Genomic DNA, 12,232 nt, shown 5'->3' with positions numbered 1-12,232 from the left:
GAAGCTTCTGATAGTCTAATTGACATAATTTGAGTCAATTGGAGGTGTACCTGTGAATGTATCTCAAGGCCTACTTTCACTCAGTGCCTCTTTGCTTGACATTATGGGGAAATCAAAAGAAATTAGCCAAGACCTCAGAAAAATAATTGTTGACCTCCACAAGTCTGGTTCATCCATGGGAGTGCCTGAAGGTACCATGTTCATCTGTACATACAATAGTACGCAAGTATAAACACCATGGGACCACGCAGCTGTCACACCGCTCAGGAAGGAGACTCATTCTGTCTCCTAGAGATGAATGTACTTTGGTGCGAAAAGTGCAAATCAATCCCAGAACAACAGCAAAGGACCTTGTGAAGATGCTGGAGGAAACGGGTACAAAAGTATCTATATCCACAGTAAAACGAGTCCTATATCGACATAACCTGAAAGGCCGCTCAGCAAGGAAAAGGCCACTGCTCCAAAACCGCCATAAAAAAGCCAGACTACGGTTTGCAACTGCACATGGGGACAAAGATCGTACTTTTTGGAGAAATGTCCTCTGGTCTGATGAAACACAAATAGAACTGTTAGGCCATAATGACCATCGTTATGTTTGGGGGGAAAAAGGGGGAGGCTTGCAAGCAAAAAAACACCATCCCAACCGTGAAGCACGGGGGTGGCAGCATCATGTTTTGGGGGTGCTTTGCTGCAGGATGGGCTGGTGCAGTTCACAAAATAGGTTGGCATCATGAGGGAGGGAAATGATGTGGATATAATGAAGCAACATCTCAAGACATCAGTCAGGAAGTTAAAGCTTAGTCGCAAATGGGTCTTCCAAATGGACAATGACCCCAAGCATACTTCCAAAGTTGTGGCAAAATGGCTTAAGGACAACAAGTCAAGGTATTGGAGTGGCCATCACAAAGCTCTGACCCCCCTCCCATTGAAAAATTGTGGGCATAACTGAAAAAGCGAGGAGGCCTACAAACCTGACAAAGTTACACCAGCTCTGTCTGGAGGAATGGGCCAAAATTCATCCAACTTATTGTGTGAAGCTTGTGGAAGGCTACCCAAAACTTTTGACCCAAGTTAAACAATTTAAAGGCAATGCTACCAAATACTAATTGAGTGTATGTAAACTTCTGACCCATTGGGAATGTGATGAAAGAAATAAAATCTAAAATAAATCATTCTCTCTACTATTATTCTGACATTTCTCGTTCTTAAAATAAAGTGGTGCTCCTAAGTGACCTAAAACAGGGAATTTTTACTCGGATTAAATGTCAGGAATCGTGAAAAACGGAGTTTAAATGTATTTGGCTAACGTGTATGTAAACTTCCGACTTCAACTGTATGTGATTCGTGTAGATCCAATGAGAAAAGTTTGGGCCTTTGGATCACTGGCTGTAAGCGAACGAGTGATGCACGTTTGGAGCCAATCATTCACATAACAACAGAATGCAGCATGTTACTGAAGAGATATGAGACAGCCAATGTGCTAGTTACAGTATCAGCGTGCGCTCTGGAAAGACAGAGGAGAGTGGAAAGCCATCAGTTTGCCAGTTAAAGTCCCCTGAATGATATCGAAGAGGTTGGTGAGAAACCTGACCACAGAGACAGGGGTGAGAAGGTGATGATCAAATATTTGAGTTTATTGTGTGAAAATTAGCTGGCTAATAAAGTCAGACAGCACAACATCAGATGAGCTAACGTTAGTAACCTAACCAATTCGCTATAATATTAACGTTAACTGGTATACGACTCCTTGCCGTTCCTCAAGGTATAATGGGTTAGTTGCTTACTGGATCCTGGCAATCTGGATGAAATGTTAACTAGTTAACTAACAAACTAGTTAACTAGCTAATAAACTAACTACTCTCTGTGCACTAATGTTTTCCCTCTACAGTATGTGGTTAATTCCGAATGAGAGAATTAGGTGAAAATTAGGCGTTGCTTGTTAAACACGTGGATTCAGGGATCAAGTGGAGCTGGAGCTGGGCCTGGCTTAAGCTGGATGCCACTATGGTGAAAAGAACACCACACACTATCCCTCTTTCTGACGTTTTCAATACAATGAAAGAGATCAATTATGCCAACAAAGGGTATCATTCTCTGCTGGCACATTGTAGAACAGATGACCACAGGCAGAAAGTGTCAAATGTAATAATGTGCAGTGTAGCCCAAAAATATTGCTTTTGTTGTGTTACTTGACAGTAACACTTGTGTGTGAGTGAGGGGGGATTATTATATTTGTACTCAGTGAATGTTATTTTTGCACACATGTAGCCTTGTACACTTGATCAATATCTACTATAGTGACCTCTATAATAGAGCAAAAATAGAATGTTTGTTTAATTCTATTTCTACTTTAATATGTTTTTTTCCCCAAGTGCAATATTTAGATGTGTGTGGTCACACGCGTTCTGTTATAAAGGCTGTCGAGGCTAACTGCAATATTAGTGTATGACTTGTGTCATTTGCAGTAAAGTCTAGGCAACACATAACATTGGATTGCTTTCCTTACATTTTCTAGCTGTGAGTTAGGTTCACATTAACCACTTTTTATTTTACACACAGACTGATCATGTAGATCATAGTATTTGTTGTATAATTAAAACCTCCCCCTAGCAGGGACTTGTTGCATGTTTCAGTGCAAAAAAAAGTGTCACCTTTATGGGCCCTCGCCAGTTTGCATCCCTGTATACAACGTAACATTTTTTGGTGAAAAACCATCAGTAGAGTGGGAAAAAAACATTTCACTTGTTTCGGTACATGCAAATTTAAACGTAAAAGGTATTTTATGTGCACTACATCATCACCAACAGCCTTTTATCCGCAACAAGTAAATTTGATGGAAGAAACATCTCTGGAGGGAAATGAGCGTATGCAGATTTTAGAATATTCGCATGAAAATCTGTCGCCAATTGGATGGAAACCTAGCTATAGGCCTATATATTTCAATTATATTATATAAATATTTTCACATAAAAGTGTTTCCACCAACATTTCTCGCATAATTCATTTTACTGAAACAAAACAATCCCACCTTGTCTAGTGTATTTTCTTTTGTCAACATTTGGAAAGTTTATTGAAAAATGTTCTGTTTCCATTAGGCCTGTCATTACATTTTTTATTCGTCATGTACTTTACTTGCTTAAAAAGGTTGGATGGAAACCTGGTTAAATTTCATGTTTATTCAATTGCATTTTATTTTGGCTACTGCCTTAATGGCCATGTACTCTTTTAATCTATTTCAATCTCCACCCGGCACAGCCAGAAGAGGACTGGCCACCCCTCAGAGCCTGGTTCCTCTCTCTAAGTTCCTGCCATTCTAGGGATTTATTTTGCTTGCTCTGTGGGGTTTTAGGCTTGGTTTCTGTATAAGCTCTCTGGGACAGCTGCTGTTGTAAAAAGGGCTCTATAAATACATTGTATTGATTGATTGATGATTACGTGGCGCAGTTGGAGAAGAGTCCCTATGGCTGGTTTATCAACCGCACGGTTACATCTTTGCACTCTACATACAGTGCATTCGGAAAGTATTCAGACCCCTTGACTTTTCCACATTTTGTTACGTTACAGCCTTATCAATCTACACACAATAACCCTAAATGACAAAGCAAAAACAGGTTTTTATAACTTTTTTCACATTTCAGCCCCTTTATTCAGTACTTTGTTGAAGCACATTTGGCAGCGATTACAGACTCAAGTCTTCTTGGGTATGACGCTACAAGCTTGGCACACCTGTATTTGTGGAGTTCCTCCCATTCTTCTCTGCAGATCCTCTCAAGCTCTTTCAGGTTGGATGGGGAGTGTCACTGCACAGCTATTTTCAGGTCTCTCCAAATATGTTAGACCGGGTTCAAGTCCGGGCTCTGGCTGGGCCACTCAAGGACATTCAGAGACCTGTCCCAAAGCCACTCATGCGTTGTCTTGGCTGTGTGCTTAGGGTCATTGACCTGTTGGAAGGTGAACCTTTGCCCCAGTCTGAGGTTCGGAGCATTCTGGATCAGGTTTTCATCATTTGGCGCACGTGACAAATAAACTTTAATTTGATCAAGGATCTCTCTTTACTTTGCTCCATTCATCTTTCCCTTGATCCTGACTAGTCTCCCAGTCCCTGCCGCTGAAAAACATCCACACAGCATGGTGCTGCCACCCTCATGCTTCACCGTAGGCATGATGCCAGGTTTCCTTCAGACATGACGCTTGGCATTCAGGCCAAAGAGTTCAATCTTAGTTTCATTAGACTAGAGAATCTTGTTTCTCGTGGTCTGAGAGTCTTTAGGTGCCTTTTGGCAATCTCCAAGCGGGCTGTTGTGCCTTTTACTGAAGAGTGGCTTCTGTCTGGCCACTCTTACATAAAGGCCTGATTGGCGGAGTGCTGCAGAGATGGTTGTCCTTCTTGAAAGTTCTCTGGAGCTCTGTCAGAGTGACCATTGGGTTCTTGGTCACCTCCCTGACCAAGGCCCTTCTCCCCCAATTGCGATTGCTCAGTTTGGCCGGGCGGCCAGCTCTAGGAAGAGTCTTGATGGTTCAAAACTTCTTCCATTTAAGAATGATGGAGGCCACTGTGTTCTTGGAGACCTTCAATGCTGCAGAACTTTTTTGGTACCCTTCCCCAGATCTGTACCTCGACTCAATCATGTTTATTATGGAGCTCTACAGACAATTCCTTCGACCTCATGGCTTGGTTTATGCTCTGACATGTATTGTCAACTGTAGGACTTATATAGACCGGTTTGTGCCTTTCCAAATCATGTCCAATCAATTGAATTTACCACAGATGGACTCCAATCAAGTTGTAGAAACATCTCAAGGATGATCCATTTTGAGTCTCATAGCAAAGGGTCTGAATACTTTTATTTTTAATACATTTGCAACATTTTCTAAACTTTTTCTCAGTATGGGGTATTGTGTGTAGGTTAATGAGGGAACGTAACAAAATGTGGAAAAAATCAAGGGGTCTGAAAACTTTCCAAATGCAATGTATCTAAGAAGATAAAACCCGGTAGCTACTATCTGACAATGGATATCAAGTTACTTGGTCATTCTGTGAAAACTGCATCAGACACAGGTCTGTTCTAGGAGCAAGATCCTTTATAGGATTGACCACTTTGTCCATACTACTCTCATTACAGTTGTTCTAATCTGAGTTTTGAGATTAAAATGGAATATGTTCATCCAACACTTGCATTCAGATTTTCAGCACATTTCATATGAACAAAGTTTAATACATGAACAGTAGTGAGACCTGAGTGACTGTCTTGCAGGTGACTGTCATCGCCATAGGCTGCTGATTCAGACAATAAAGTTATCCCAGGATGGCCCCATAGCTCCTGCAGTCTGTCACTAGTGTCAATATTATCTTCTCCCTGGGCCTCTTGCCTCCAAAGTTTGGGCTTCCTCCAGTCATTTGGAATACAGCATAGTATGGGAATTCACATTCATACACAGGGTAATGACCACAGAGCGTCAATCAAGCGACGTTGGGCTTGTTTGATGATTCGGGTAGCTGACAATTCGAGACAACCAGCATGTGGTATTAAATTGGCTCATAAATAATACAAATAACATAGTTGGAAATAGAGACACTTCAAGGTGCTGCTTCCATTTGAATAAACGGAAACCCTTCCATGTAAACTACAATGTAGAAATGTAAGCAGGTGATGTGTACATGTTATTACACCTCTTGAAGAGTAAGTATCAACCAGCGTCATCAATGTGACCCAGGGAATAAGGATGGGAGCTCTGAGAGGATACTGCTGTCTGTAAGTGTGACAGCTGGCCTACATCATATGCTTTTATGCCCATTGTGCTGCTCCATGACTCACCAAGAGTCATAGTGCTCATTACACACTCTGTCTTCATACAATGTGAAAATGACCTGTCTTGGCACTGTAAATCATTCCAGGATCAGGAGATAAAACCATGGCAAAAGACAACTTGGTAATACAGTAACAAATGGTTGTTTGTGAAGGTTGTTTGTGCTTAAAAAAATGTGACAACCTTTCTGTTTCAAAACAGAATGTCTAACTTGCTAATGCAGTACTACAATACAGACTGCCCCTTCTTTTACGACATAGACGTTGTTGTTGCATTCAACATTTCTATTTCAGATTTATTTTTGTGGGTTTTTTTTCTACTGTCCTTGATAAAGCTTCAACACCAAATTGTCCCCGAGGGTTCTTCAGCTTGCTGTATCAGCCGAATAAGAAATTCAATATAAAGAACATTTAGGAAACATGTTCATTAATGTTTCTGACATTGCATAATAATCTTGTTCTGAAACTAATGCCTTATACTGCCTTAAAAACATGTGACAATTGTACTTTATTAATGTCATTTTCTGATTACAACATGTAAGTCCAGTTTTGTATTCAGAGGTAAAGAAACACAATTTGGTATAGAAAATGGACATACAAAGCTGATATTGAAGTGTGAGATCACAAGGCAAGTAAAGGTGTCTCTACAAAGAGGGCTATTATGCCCGCCTTTCTAAATGACCCATAATTGCAGTGTCACACTGTAATGTGTTGAAATAGCTTACATTGTGTTACTTTTTAGGGTGACCAAAATGACAAGTGATTAACTGTAATTTACACATATTAACGGCATTGACTGTATACTTGATATTGTGTTCTACAGAGTTATAACGTGACGGAGATGGGTAATTAGTTCACAGAGTATATTGGGAAACTACTGGTGAGTAGTAGTCAACTTATGATCAGTCAGTCATTATTTAGTTGCAATGAAAATAATGAAGTGTCATGCCACTGACATTCATTCCCAACTATCACGTTCAGCAGTGATGATTCAAGTTTTTTGTGTTTGATCATATACCAAACCAGCTTGATACAAAAATGGGCATGTATGTTCAGAACATTAACCAATTATTACCACAACATAAACTCAGTAAGATGTTATTCATTTTACACCTTTTGTAGTACACATTAGTACATACCTTACATACTGCCCTGTAGCCTAGTGGTTAGAGTGTTGGGACAGTAACCAAGAGGTTGCCAGATCAAATCATCTGAGCTGACAAGGTAAAAATCTGTCATTCTATCCCTGAACAAGGCAGTTAACCCACTGTCCCTAGGCTGTCATTGTAAATAAGAATTTGTTCTTAACTGACTTTCCTAGTTAAATAAATAAAAAAAATAACCATGCCAGAGACAATCAAGTTGTATTCCTTGAAGGGCTTCATTTTCTTGTGTGATTGTGTCTCCAAAGTCAAAGAAAATAAGCATGGCCACTCAGAAATAACACACATTTTTTGTTGTTGTTGCAAACATGAAAGTAACATGTTCATAATATAATACAGAAAATAAAACGCTTGTCAATCTAAGGCAAGGGTATAGGAGATGTGTGCTCTACCTTGATGAACTCAATCTGGGTGCTATCTTTGTTCAATCAATGCAAACTCTGCAGAAGTTTCGCTGCTCTTGGTGCTGGGATTATTGGTGGAAACTTGGTCATTTACAGTGCCTGCAAAAAGTATTCATACCCCTTGACTTATTCCACATTTTATTGTGTTACAGCCTGAATTCAAAATGGATTCAATATATTTTTTCTCACCCATATAATACCCCATAATGACAAAGTGAAACATTTTTTGCACATTTATTGAAAATGAAATACAGAAATATCTCATTTACATACAGTGGGGCAAAAAAGTATTTAGTCAGCCAGCAATTGTGCAAGTTCTCCCACTTAAAAAGACGAGAGAGGCCTGTAATTTTCATCATAGGTACACTTCAACTATGACAGACAAAATTAGGAAAAACATTTGAAAATCACATTGTAGGATTTTTAATGAATTTATTTGCAAATTATGGTGGCAAATAAGTATTTGGTCAATAACAAAAGTTTATCTCAATACTTTGTTATATACCCTTTGTTGGCAATGACAGAGGTCAAACGTTTTCTGTAAGTCTTCACAAGGTTTTCACACACGGTTGCTGGTATTTTGGCCCATTCCTCCATGCAGATCTCCTCTAGAGCAGTGATGTTTTGGGGCTGTTGCTGGGCAACATGGACTTTCAACTCCCTCCAAAGATTTTCTACGGGGTTGAGATCTGGAGACTGGCTAGGCCACTCCAGGACCTTGAAATGCTTCTTACGAAGCCACTCCTTCGTTGCCCGGGCGGTGTGTTTGGGATCATTGTCATGCTGAAAGACCCAGCCATGTTTCATCTTCAATGCCCTTGCTGATGGAAGGAGGGTTTCACTCAAAATCTCACGATACATGGCCCCATTCATTCTTTCCTTTACACGGATCAGTCGTCCTGGTCCCTTTGCAGAAAAACAGCCCCAAAGCATGATGTTTCCACCCCCATGCTTCACAGTAGGTATGGTGTCCTTTGGATGCAACTCAGCATTCTTTGTCCTCCAAACACGACCAGTTGAGTTTTTACCAAAAAGTTATATTTTGGTTTCATCTGACCATATGACATTCTCCCAATCTTCTTCTGGATCATCCAAATGCTCTCTAGCAAACTTCAGACGGGCCTGGACATGTACTGGCTTAAGCAGGGGGACACGTCTGGCACTGCAGGATTTGAGTCCCTGGCGGCGTAGTGTGTTACTGATGGTAGGCTTTGTTACTTTGGTCCCAGCTCTCTGGGATTGTGCTTCTGGGATTTTTGCTCACCGTTCTTGTGATCATTTTGACCCCACGGGGTGAGACCTTGCATGGAGCCCCAGATCGAGGGAGATTATCAGTGGTCTTGTATGTCTTCCAACTCCTAATAATTGCTCCCACAGTTGATTTCTTCAAACCAAGCTGCTTACCTATTGCAGATTCAGTCTTCCCAGCCTGGTGCAGGTCTACAATTTTGTTTCTGGTGTCCTTTGACAGCTCTTTGGTCTTGGCCATAGTGGAGTTTGGAGTGTGACTGTTTGAGGTTGTGGACAGGTGTCTTTTATATTGATTACAAGTTCAAACAGGTGCCATTAATACAGGTAACAAGTGGAGGACAGAGGAGCCTCTTAAATAAGGTCTGTGAGAGCCAGAAATCTTGCTTGTTTGTAGGTGACCAAATACTTATTTTCCACCATAATTTGCAAATAAATTCATAAAAAATCCTACAATGTGATTTTCTGGATTTTTTTTCTCATTTTGTCTGTCATAGTTGAAGTGTACCTATGATGAAAATTACAGGCCTCTCTCATCTTTTTAAGTGGGTGAACTTGCACAATTGGTGGCTGACTAAATACTTTTTTTGCCCCACTGTAGGTATTCACACCCCTGAGTCAAAACTTTGCAGAAGCACCTTTTGCAACTGTAGTAACTTGACAAGGAATGCCCGCACATAATTCAATGTTACTTCCCTTTACTTTCAACCTAATAATTCAAAGGTGTACAGCCATGTAGAAACGGTACAAACACAGCAAAGTGATACAGCCCACTCAACCTGTGGTTGAACTGCATTGAACAGGTACAACTCTGGGTGATGATATCATCAAAGGGTAAAAGGTCAAGGCCAATAATAACCACAAACACATGAATAGTAATCATACTATACTGCAGGTAAGTACAATAACATATTCAATGTAATTATTTATATAGTGTCCACACTATAACAGCAATGATTACAGCTTTGAGTATTTCTGGGTAAGTCTCGAAGAGCTTCCACACCTGGACTATGCAACATTTACACATTATTCTTTTCAAACATTTTTAAACTGTCAAATTGGTTGTTGATCATTGCTAGACAACCATTTTCAGGTATTGCCATAGATTTTCAAGTAGATGAAAGTCAACACTGTAACTTGGCCACTCAGAAACATTCACTGGTTTCTTGGTAAGCAACTCCAGTGTAGGTTTGGCCTTAAGGTTATGTAGGTTTAGGTTTGGTGTTTTAGGTTATTGTCCTGCTGAAAGGTGAATTCATCTCCCAGTGTCTAGTGGAAAGCAGACTGAAACGGGTTAACCTTTAGGATTTTGCCTGTGCTTAGCTCCATTCCGTTTCTTTTTTTAATCCTGAAGCACTTTCTCCAGTATTGATGCCTCTAAGTTGTCTAAGAGCCCCCCGGAGATGAGTGTATGGATGACGTCTCTCTCGTCTCTCTCGCATGGCTCGTATGGCTTGTCTGGTCTTCACTGAGATGGCAATCTTCGGATTGGTCTCTGCAGCTAGCCTGAGAAGGGATACCACAGAGTCGTGATCTTACTCACTTTCCTGGCAGTGGTAAACTTTGCACAGTTGTGGGTAAGCTTCCCCTCACATAACAACAAGAACTTTCCACTGGGTACAGACGTCAGTCTATTTTTGATTGACGTTTGGTTGAGGTGACAACTAATGTGAATTCATTGTGAAATCAACAGAATGTCACCATGACATTGGATTTATGTTAAAAGTTGGGAGAAAAAAAATACAAAATTCCCTTATGTTGATATTCCCATGTTGATTTAGCATCATCGCATAAACATTTTTGTTGTTGAAATGATGTGGAAACAATGTTGATTCAACCACCTTTTCCCCAGTGGGTTGTGATGCACTAAGGGCTACATATTTCTATTTCACAAATATAAAATCAAGCTGTTTTACATACACTTGTAGTGTGTAATCCTGCTTTGTGTCTGTGATGACTCCCTAAGGTCACCACAGATCTGCTTTTTCTAAATGCTAATGAGATGTGTTATATAGTTTCCAGAAAGACTCATCAATTTCCTCCGGCAGGAGAGCATGCAGGGAATCTGAGAAAATGGCTCCTTAAGGCATTATTACCACACAGTATCCTACTGAGCCCCTGTACTCTCCCAGAACACATTTAGGTCCCCTACTTTGAGGAGTCACTTATATCCCTTCTCTGGCTTTTATGGGGTACAATGGAATGGTAGTTACATCCCATTCCTTTTTTTCCCCCAATCATTAGTATTTGCTGATGTGTCCCGTTTCCTTTGATGGTTCTATCTAAGAAGATAGTTGCTCTAAAGGTACACAGCCTTGATCTCCCAGACTGCTCCCTCTTTCTCCCTCTCAATTAAGCCTGGTCAGGACTTGAAATAGTGAGGTGTGTAGAACCACTACATGCATAAGTTAAAACGACGGTACATCTTTAAAACATGATTGGCTAGTAGTGCATTTTCATCAATTGACCCAGGTACACAATTAGAATATCACACATTACACCTTCCACTCGAGAGCATCGACATCAGTCCATTGAAGGTTTCTGTCAATGTTTCATTGAATTATTTTTTCATCTATATCCATTTAGGGGAGATTCAATGTAGGATACTTGACATGTAAATAGGACTGAAGGATTGTTGCTGTCAAAACAGGCACAGTAAACTTATCACATTATGGTGAGTTAAAGCCAACTATACTATACTGGCGACCCCACAGTGACCCTAGTTAAAGTGATTGCCTTGATTTAAAGTGATTGGTATTTATCAGTCATGCTAAATCAAGGCAATCTCCCAGACAACCTGCTTGCGGTTTCTCTCCAGAATACTTCTCAATTCAGGCGGTGGCAGGTAGACTAGTGGTTAGAGCATTGGGCCGGTAACCAAAATATTGCAAGATCAAATCCCTGAGCTGACCAGGTAAAAATCTGTTGTTCTGCCCTTGAACAAGACAGTTAACCCACTCTTCCTAGGCCTTCATTGTAAATAAGATGTTGTTCTTAACTGACTTGCCTAGTTAAATAAAACATTTCTGCAACACAATATAGGGTTATAGAGAAGTTATTATTTGCCTAGACACATCGCTGTGTTGCAGAAACAGCAAGAAATTCTAATAATATTATATTAGGGTTGTACCTGAGACTTATTCAATCAAATGTATTTATAAAGCCCTTCTTACATCAGCTGTACAGAAACCCAGCCTAAAACACCAAACAGCAAGCAATGCAGGTGTCGAAGCTCGGTGGCTAGGAAAAACTCCCTAGAAAGGCCAGAAGCTAGGAAAAAACCTAGAGAGGAACCAGGCTATGAGGGGTGGCCAGTCCTCTTCTGGCTGTGCCGGGTGGTGATTTTAACAGAACATGGCCAAGATGTTCAAATGTTCATAGATGACCAGCAGGGTCAAATAATAATAATCACAGTGGTTGTCGAGGGTGCAACAGGTCAGCACCTCAGGAGTAAATGTCAGTTGGCTTTTCATAGCCGATCATTCAGAGTATAGGTTAGGTTTGATGGATTCTCAAAGTCTTGAGTGTCCTTGGCAGTGGAGAACGTGTGTGTGTGTTCTGAAGGTAAAGATGAGGTCATACTTATTGAGTATGAGAGGTCTAAACATGA

The sequence above is a fragment of the Oncorhynchus mykiss genome, chromosome 1, assembly GCF_013265735.2.
Source record: "Oncorhynchus mykiss isolate Arlee chromosome 1, USDA_OmykA_1.1, whole genome shotgun sequence".
NCBI classification, from domain to species: Eukaryota; Metazoa; Chordata; class Actinopteri; order Salmoniformes; family Salmonidae; genus Oncorhynchus; species Oncorhynchus mykiss.
Note: the sequence above shows the minus strand (reverse complement) of the source record.